This window comes from Bombina bombina, chromosome 12, assembly GCF_027579735.1.
Source record: "Bombina bombina isolate aBomBom1 chromosome 12, aBomBom1.pri, whole genome shotgun sequence".
NCBI classification, from domain to species: domain Eukaryota; kingdom Metazoa; phylum Chordata; class Amphibia; order Anura; family Bombinatoridae; genus Bombina; species Bombina bombina.
Window position 1 is genome coordinate 146,726,282 of NC_069510.1, and position 9,304 is coordinate 146,735,585.

The 9,304-nt window shown below is 38.7% G+C and overlaps 1 protein-coding gene across 2 annotated transcripts in view; it reads right to left on the reverse strand.

Annotated features, from left to right (window-relative positions):
• RGS3 (regulator of G protein signaling 3) overlaps positions 1–9,304 on the reverse strand; it is a 1,044,909-nt gene that overhangs the window by 684,453 nt on the left and 351,152 nt on the right. The window lies entirely within an intron of this gene.

The window sequence follows — 9,304 nt, forward strand, 5'->3', positions numbered from 1 at the left end:
TAGCAAGAGTCCATGAGCTAGTGACGTATGGGATATACATTCCTACCAGGAGGGGCAAAGTTTCTCAAACCTCAAAATGCCTATAAATACACCCCTCAACACACCCACAAATCAGTTTAACGAATAGCCAAGAAGTGGGGTGATAAGAAAAAAGTGCGAAAGCATAAAAAATAAGGAATTGGAATAATTGTGCTTTATACAAAAAAATCATAACCACCACAAAAAAGAGTGGGCCTCATGGACTCTTCCTAATATGAAAGAAATGAATTTATCAGGTAAGATCTTACATAAATTATGTTTTCTTCATGTAATTAGCAAGAGTCCATGAGCTAGTGACGTATGGGATAATAAATACCCAAGATGTGGAACTTCCACGCAAGAGTCACTAGAGAGGGAGGGATAAAATAAGACAGCCAATTCCGCTGAAAAAATAATCCACACCCCAAAATAAAGTTTTAATCTTATAATGAAAAAAACTGAAATTATAAGCAGAAGAATCAAACTGAAACAGCTGCCTGAAGTACTTTTCTACCAAAAACTGCTTCAGAAGAAGAAAACACATCAAAATGGTAGAATTTAGTAAAAGTATGCAAAGAAGACCAAGTGGCTGCTTTGCAAATCTGATCAACCGAAGCTTCATTCCTAAACGCCCAGGAAGTAGAAACTGACCTAGTAGAATGAGCTGTAATCCTTGGAGGCGAAGTGTTACCCGACTCGACATAAGCATGATGAATCAAAGATTTTAACCAAGATGCCAAAGAAATGGCAGAGGCCTTCTGACCTTTCCTGGAACCGGAAAAGATAACAAATAGACTAGAAGTCTTTCGGAAATCTTTAGTAGCTTCAACATAATATTTCAAAGCTCTAACTACATCCAAATAATGCAACGATCTTTCCTTAGAATTCTTAGGATTAGGACACAATGAAGGAACCACAATTTCTCAACTAATGTTGTTAGAATTCACAACTTTAGGTAAAAATTTAAATGAAGTCCGCCACACCGCCTTATCCTGATCAAAAATCAGAAAAGGAGATTCACAAGAAAGAGCAGATAACTCTGAAACTCTTCTAGCAGAAGAGATGGCCAAAAGGAACAGAACTTTCCAAGAAAGTAATTTAATGTCCAGAGAATGCATAGGTTCAAACGGAGGAGCTTGTAAAGCCCCCAGAACCAAATTCAAACTCCAAGAAGGAGAGATTGACTTAATGACAGGTTTTATACGAACCAAAGCCTGTACAAAACAATGAATATCAAGAAGATTAGCAATCTTTCTGTGAAACAACACAGAAAGAGCAGAAATGTGTCCTTTCAAAGAACTTGCAGACAAACCTTTATCCAGACCATCCTGAAGAAATTGTAAAATTCTAGGAATTTTAAAAGAATGCCAGGAAAATTGATGAGAAGAGCACCAAGAAATATAAGTCTTCCAGACTCGATAATATATCTTCCTAGACACAGATTTACGAGCCTGTAACATAGTATTAATTACGGAGTCAGAGAAAACTCTATGACTGAGAATCAAGCGTTCAATCTCCATACCTTCAAATTTAATGATTTGAGATCCTGATGGAAAAAAGGACCTTGAGATAGAAGGTCTGGTCTTAACGGAAGAGTCCAAGGTTGGCAAGTAGCCATCCAAAAAAGATCTGCATACCAAAATCTGTGAGGCCATGCTGGAGACACCAGCAGAACAAACGAACGCTCTTTTAGAATCTTGGAGATCACTCTTGGAAGAAGAACCAGAGGCGGAAAGATATAGGCAGGATGATACTTCCAAGGAAGTGACAATGCATCCACTGCTTCCGCCTGAGGATCCCTGGATCTGGACAGATACCTGGGAAGTTTCTTGTTTAGATGAGAAGCCATCAGATCTATTTCTGGAAGACCCCAGATTTGAACAATCTGAAGAAACACCTCTGGGTGAAGAGACCATTCGCCCGGATGTAACGTCTGGCGACTGAGATAATCCGCTTCCCAATTGTCTACACCTGGGATGTGAACCGCAGAAATTAGACAGGAGCTGGATTCCGCCGAAGCTAGTATCCGAGATACTTCTTTCATAGCCAGAAGACTGAGTCCCCCCTTGATGATTGACATATGCCACGGTTGTGACATTGTCCGTCTGAAAACAAATGAATGATTCTCTCTTCAGAAGAGGCCACGACTGAAGAGCTCTGAAAATTGCCACGAGTTCCAAAATGTTGATGGGTAATCTCGCCTCCTGAGATTCCCAAACCCCCTGCGCTGTCAGAGACCCCCATACAGCTCCCCAACCTGTCAGACTCGCATCTGTTGAGATCACAGTCCAGGTTGGAAGAACAAAAGAAGCCCATTGAACTGAATGATGGTGATCTGTCCACCACGTCAGAGAGTGTCGTACAAACGGATTTAAAGATATTAACTGTGATATCTTTGTATAATCCCTGCACCACTGGTTCAGCATACAAAGCTGAAGAGGTCGCATGTGAAAACGAGCAAAGGGGATCGCGTCCGATGCAGCAGTCATAAGACCTAGAATTTCCATGCATAAGGCTACCGAAGGGAATGATTGTGACTGAAGGTTTTGACAAGCTGCAACCAATTTCAGACGTCTCTTGTCCGTCAGAGACAAAGTCATGGACACTGAATCTATTTGGAAACCTAAAAAGGTTACCCTTGTCTGAGGAATCAATGAACTCTTTGGTAAACTGATCCTCCAACCATGTTCTTGAAGAAATGACACAAGTCGATTCGTATGAAATTCTGCTAAATGTGAAGACTGAGCAAGTACCAAGATATCGTCCAAATAAGGAAATACCACAATACCCTGTTCTCTGATTACAGATAGCAGGGCACCGAGAACCTTTGAAAAAATCCTTGGAGCTGTTGCTAGGCCGAACGGCAGAGCCATAAATTGGTAATGCTTGTCTAGAAAAGAGAAACTCAGAAACTGATAGTGATCTGGATGAATCGGAATATGCAGATATGCATCCTGTAAATCTATTGTGGACATATAATGCCCTTGCTGAACAAAAGGCAGAATAGTCCTTATAGTTACCATTTTGAATGTTGGTATCCTTACATAACGATTCAATATTTTTAAATCCAGAACTGGTCTGAATGAATTCTCCTTCTTTGGTACCATGAATAGATTGGAGTAAAACCCCAGACCCTGTTCCAGAACTGGAACTGGCACAATTACTCCAGCCAACTCTAGATCTGAAACACATTTCAGAAACGCCTGAGCCTTCACTGGATTTATTGGAATGCGAGAAAGAAAAAATCTTCTTGCAGGAGGCCTCAACTTGAAACCTATTCTGTACCCTTGTGAAACAATGTTCTGAATCCAAAGACTGTGAATCGAATTGATCCAAATTTCTTTGAAAAATCGTAATCTGCCCCCTACCAGCTGTGCTGGAATGAGGGCAGCACCTTCATGTGGACTTGGGAGCTGGCTTTTGCTTTCTAAAAGGCTTGGATTTATTCCAGACTGGAGATGGTTTCCAAACAGAAACTGTTCCTTTAGGGGAAGGATCAGGCTTCTGTTCCTTATTCTGACGAAAGGAAGGAAAACAATTAGCAGCCCTATATTTACCTTTAGATTTTTTATCCTGAGGTAAAAAAGTTCCTTTCCCCTCAGTAACAGTTGAAATAATAGAATCCAACTGGGAACCAAACAATTTATTACCTTGGAAAGAAAGGGAAAGCAAAGTTGACTTAGAAGACATATCTGCATTCCAAGTTTTAAGCCATAAAGCTCTTCTAGCTAAAATAGCTAAAGACATATACCTGACATCAACTCTAATGATATCAAAGATGGCATCACAAATAAAGTTATTAGCATGTTGAAGAAGTTTAATAATGCTATGAGTATTATGATCTGACACTTGTTGTGCCAAAGCCTCCAACCAAAAAGTGGAAGCTGCCGCAACATCAGCCAAAGAAATAGCAGGCCTAAGAAGATTGCCTGAACATAAATAAGCTTTCCTTAGAAAGGAATCAATTTTCCCATCTAAAGGATCCTTAAAAGAAGTACTATCTGCCGTAGGAATAGTAGTACGTTTAGCGAGAGTAGAGATAGCCCCATCAACCTTAGGGATTTTGTCCCAAAACTCTAATCTGTCAGATGGCACAGGATACAATTTCTTAAACCTTTTAGAAGGAGTAAATGAATTACCCAGATTATTCCATTCCCTAGAAATTACTTCAGAAATAGCATCAGGGACAGGAAAAACTTCCGGAATAACTGTAGGAGGTTTAAAAACCGAATTTAAACGCTTAGTAGATTTAGTATCAAGAGGACTAGATTCCTCCATCTCTAATGCGATTAAAACTTCTTTAAGTAAAGAACGAATAAATTCCATTTTGAATAAATATGAAGATTTATCAGTGTCAATATCTGAGACAGAATCCTCTGAACCAGAAAAATCATCATCAGAAACAGACAAATCAGAATGATGATGTTCATTTAAAAATTCATCTGAAAAATGTGAAGTTTTAAAAGACCTTTTACGTTTACTGGAAGGAGGAATAACAGACATAGCCTTCCTAATAGATTTAGAAACAAAATCTCTTATATTAATAGGAACATCCTGAGTATTAGATGTTGATGGAACAGCAACAGGTAATGGTATATTACTAATGGAAATACTATCTGCATTAGCAAGCTTATCATGACATTCATCACAAACTACAGCCGGAGGAACAGTTACCACAAGTTTACAGCAGATACACTTAACTTTGGTGGAACCAGCATCAGGCAGCGTTTTTCCAGAAGTAGCTTCTGATCCAGGGTCAATCTGAGACATCTTGCAATATGTAAGAGAAAAAACAACATATAAAGCAAAATCTATCAAATTCCTTAAAAGGCATTTCAGGAATGGGAAAGAATGCCAATGAACAAGCCTCTAGCAACCAGAAGCAAATGAAAAATGAGACTTAAATAATGTGAGAAAAAAGGTGGAGACAAAAATGACGCCCACATCCGGTGACGCCGACATTTTTGGGGCAAAACGTCAAAAAAATGACGCAAACACGAACAACTTCCGGCGACAAGTATGACGCCGGAAATGACAAAGAAATTTTTTGCGCCAAAAAAGTCAGCGCTAAGAATGAAGCAATAAAATGAAGCATTTTCAGCCCCCGCAAGCCTAACAGCCCACAGGAAAAAAAGTCAAATTTTTAAGGTAAGAAAAAATGTTTTAATTCATATGCATTATCCCAAATAATGAAACTGACTGTCTGAAATAAGGAATATTGATCATCCTGAATCAAGGCAAATAAATGTTTAAACACATATATTTAGAACTTTATATAAAAGTGCCCAACCATAGCTTAGAGTGTCACAAAAAATAAGGCTTACTTACCCCAGGACACTCATCTACATGTAGTAGAAAGCCAAACCAGTACTGAAACGAGAATCAGTAGAGGTAATGGTATATAAGAGTATATCGTCGATCTGAAAAGGGAGGTAAGAGATGAATCTCTACGACCGATAACAGAGAACCTATGAAATAGATCCCGTAGAAGGAGACCATTGAATTCAAATAGGCAATACTCTCTTCACATCCCTCTGACATTCACTGCACACAGAGGAAAACCGGGCTCCAGCCTGCTGCAAAGCGCATATCAACGTAGAATCTAGCACAAACTTACTTCACCACCTCCATGGGAGGCAAAGTTTGTAAAACTGATATGTGGGTGTGGTGAGGGGTGTATTTATAGGCATTTTGAGGTTTGGGAAACTTTGCCCCTCCTGGTAGGAATGTATATCCCATACGTCACTAGCTCATGGACTCTTGCTAATTACATGAAAGAAAAGTGTGTTTTTTTTCCAATTTTTTCCTCATATTTTATATTTTTTTATAGTAAATTATAAGATATGATGAAAATAATGGTATCTTTAGAAAGTCCATTTAATGGCGAGAAAAACGGTATATAATATGTGTGTGTAAAGTAAATGAGTAAGAGGAAAATTACAGCTAAACACAAACTGCAGAAATGTAAAAATAGCCATTGTCATTAAGGGTAAGAAAATTGAAAAATGGTCCGGTCATTAAGGGGTTAAATAGCTTGTAATTTATTTTCTGTAATTTAGTGGGGGGGTTGTACTTTAGCTCATTTAATTTAATTGATTTCATTGTTAATTTAGTTCATTTATTTAATTATAGTGTAGTGTTAGGGTAACTTAGGTTAGGTTTTATTTTACAGGTACTTTTGTATTTATTTTAGCTAGGTAGTTATTAAATAGTTAATAACTATTTAATAACTATTCTACCTAGTTAAAATAAATACAAACTTGCCTGTAAAATAAAAATAAACCCTAAGCTAGCTAAAATGTAACTATTAGTAATATTGTAGCTATCTTAGGGTTTATTTGATAGGTAAGTATTTAGTTTTAAATAGGAATAATTTAGTTAATGATAGTAATTTTATTTAGACTTATTTAAATTATATTTAAGTTAGGGGGTGTTAGGGTTAGGTTTAGGGGATAATAACTAATATAGTGGCAGCGACTGGGGGCGGCAGATTAGGGGTTAATAAATGTAGGTAGGTGGCGGCGATGTTAGGGACGGCAGATTAGGGGGTTAACATTTAACTAATATTTGTGAGGCGGGAGTACGGCGGTTTAGGGGTTAATATGTTTATTATAGCAGAAGCAGCGATGTTAGGGACGGCAGATTAGGGGTTAATAAGTGTAGGTAGGTTGCGGCGACATTGGGGGCAGCAGATTAGGGGTTCATAAATATAATGTAGGTGGCGGCGGTATCTGGAGCGGCAGATTAGGGGTTAAAAATTTTATTATAGTGTTTGCGATGCTGGAGGGCCTCGGTTTAGGGGTTAATAGGTAGTTTATGGGTGTTAGTGTACTTTTTAGCACTTTAGTTATGAGTTTTATGTTACGGCGTTGCAGTGTAAAACTCATAACTACTGACTTTAGAATGCGTTGGGGATCTTGGAGGTAGAGGGTGTACTGCTAACTTTTTGGCCACCCAGGACAGACTCGTAATACCGGCGATATGGAAGTCCCATAGAAAAAAAGACTTTACGAACTTAACGTAAGTCGTTTTGCGGTAAGGCCAAAGAATTGTGCGGTGACCCTAAACCTTCAAGACTCGTAATACCAGCGGGCATAAAAAAGCAGCGTTTTTTTTATCATCATATATGTTGGCCAAATAGTGGCATAAAATATACCAAAATGGGCCTCCCTAGATCCATACCTTGGGTTGTCTACTTTAAAAATATATAAAAGATTTCAAAGGTAAACGAAAAAAACAAAGGCTCTATTTATGTTTAATAGCAAAAATGCTAAAAATTCTGCAGTACTTTGGGCAAGTTTTTCTTTGAAATTCCCAAACGAGAATTGGTTAATATGTAGGTTGAAACAATCATCAACTGAAAGCTATATAGGAGGAATAAACTTCGATGAGGAACAACCAAACTCTGCTAACAAGGTGAGGTTGCTAAAGACCGTTTAATGTCAAAAGTCATACACCATGGCAAGACTGCCCAAGCTCTTCTGAAAAAGCACAAAGAAACTGGCAATGTTGAGTAGTAGATGTAGTGTTCGGCTAAAAAAAAACATGTGCAGCAGATTAAAGACCATTCATGTTTAATTCCCTTCGCAATCGGAATGTGTTTAGTGCCATCAACTCAGAATTGGTAGCAACAAGTGGGACCATGGTACACATCTACTGACCGGAAAAGTCTGGTCAGTAGTGGTCTTCATGGAAGATCTACGGCCAAAAAGTCATATCTTCAAAGTGGCAACCAGGCCAAGAGACTCAACTCTGCACAAACGCAAAGGAACTGAGGTGCAGAAAAATGTCAGCAAATGCTCTGGACTGATAAGTGGAAATTTGAAAAATGTTGCTGTATTTAAAGGCAGTTAGTTCGCCCAGGGGTTTCAGACCAATACAAGAATGAGTGTCTGGAGGAAACAGTGAAAAATGGAGGTTCCTTGGAAATTTGGGGCCAAATTTCTGCAAATGGAGTAGGGGATATGGGCCAGAATTAATGGTCTCCTCAATGCTGAGAAGTACAGACATATCCATCATGAAGTTCACCCACTTAGCATTTTGTTAATTGCTAAACATAAACACACAAGATATTAGCTAATTTCAGCTTAGTTTTGGCTAAAATGTTAGCCGGTTGGTGCAACCATTACATAATATATAAATAAAATATATCAGCCATATACAAAATGACTAATGCCCCTACTAAAGATAATTGCCAATTTGAAAGCGATTAATGGATCACGTCACCGGCTATTATGTTTTGGGTTTTGTTTATATACAGGATGAAAAAACAAGCACAAGAGAATTAGAGCAGAATAAAGAAACTGATAGGTAATGAGGCTACAGTACAGGAAGAGGCCGGGCACGGTAAACCCACAGGAACTTCCCTGAGGAGATATAGGGTCACATGCACACTCAGTGAGAATAACAAGCAGTGGTACAGTCAAAAAGGGATGAGAAAGTAATGAGAATCTGTCAGGGAAAGAAAGCACAAAGATAACAACATGTATGTGTGCACGCTCATGTACTAATAGACAAACAGAAAGCGTGTGTGCACGCTCATGTACTAATAGACAAACAAAGTGTATGTGTGCACGCTCATGTACTAATAGACAAACAGAAAGCGTATGGGTGCACGCTCATGTACTAATAGACAAACAGACAGCGTATGTGTGCACGCTCATGTACTAATAGACAAACAGAAAGTGTATGTGTGCACGCTCATGTACTAATAGACAAACAGAAAGTGTATGTGTGCACGCTCATGTACTAATAGACAAACAGACAGCGTATGTGTGCACGCTCATGTACTAATAGACAAACAGACAGCGTATGTGTGCACGCTCATGTACTAAAAGACAAACAGAAAGCGTATGTGTGCACGCTCATGTACTAAAAGACAAACAGAAAGCGTATGTGTGCACGCTCATGTACTAATAGACAAACAGAAAGCGTGTGTGCACGCTCATGTACTAATAGACAAACAGAAAGCGTGTGTGCACGCTCATGTACTAATAGACAGACAGCGTATGTGTGCACGCTCATGTACTAATAGACAAACAGAAAGTGTATGTGTGCACGCACATGTACTAATAGACAAACAGAAAGTATATGTGTGCACGCACATGTACTAATAGACAAACAGAAAGTGTATGTGTGCACGCTCATGTACTAATAGACAAACAGAAAGTGTATGTGTGCACGCACATGTACTAATAGACAAACAGAAAGTATATGTGTGCACACACATGTACTAATAGACAAACAGAAAGTGTATGTGTGCACGCTCATGCACTAATAGACAAAC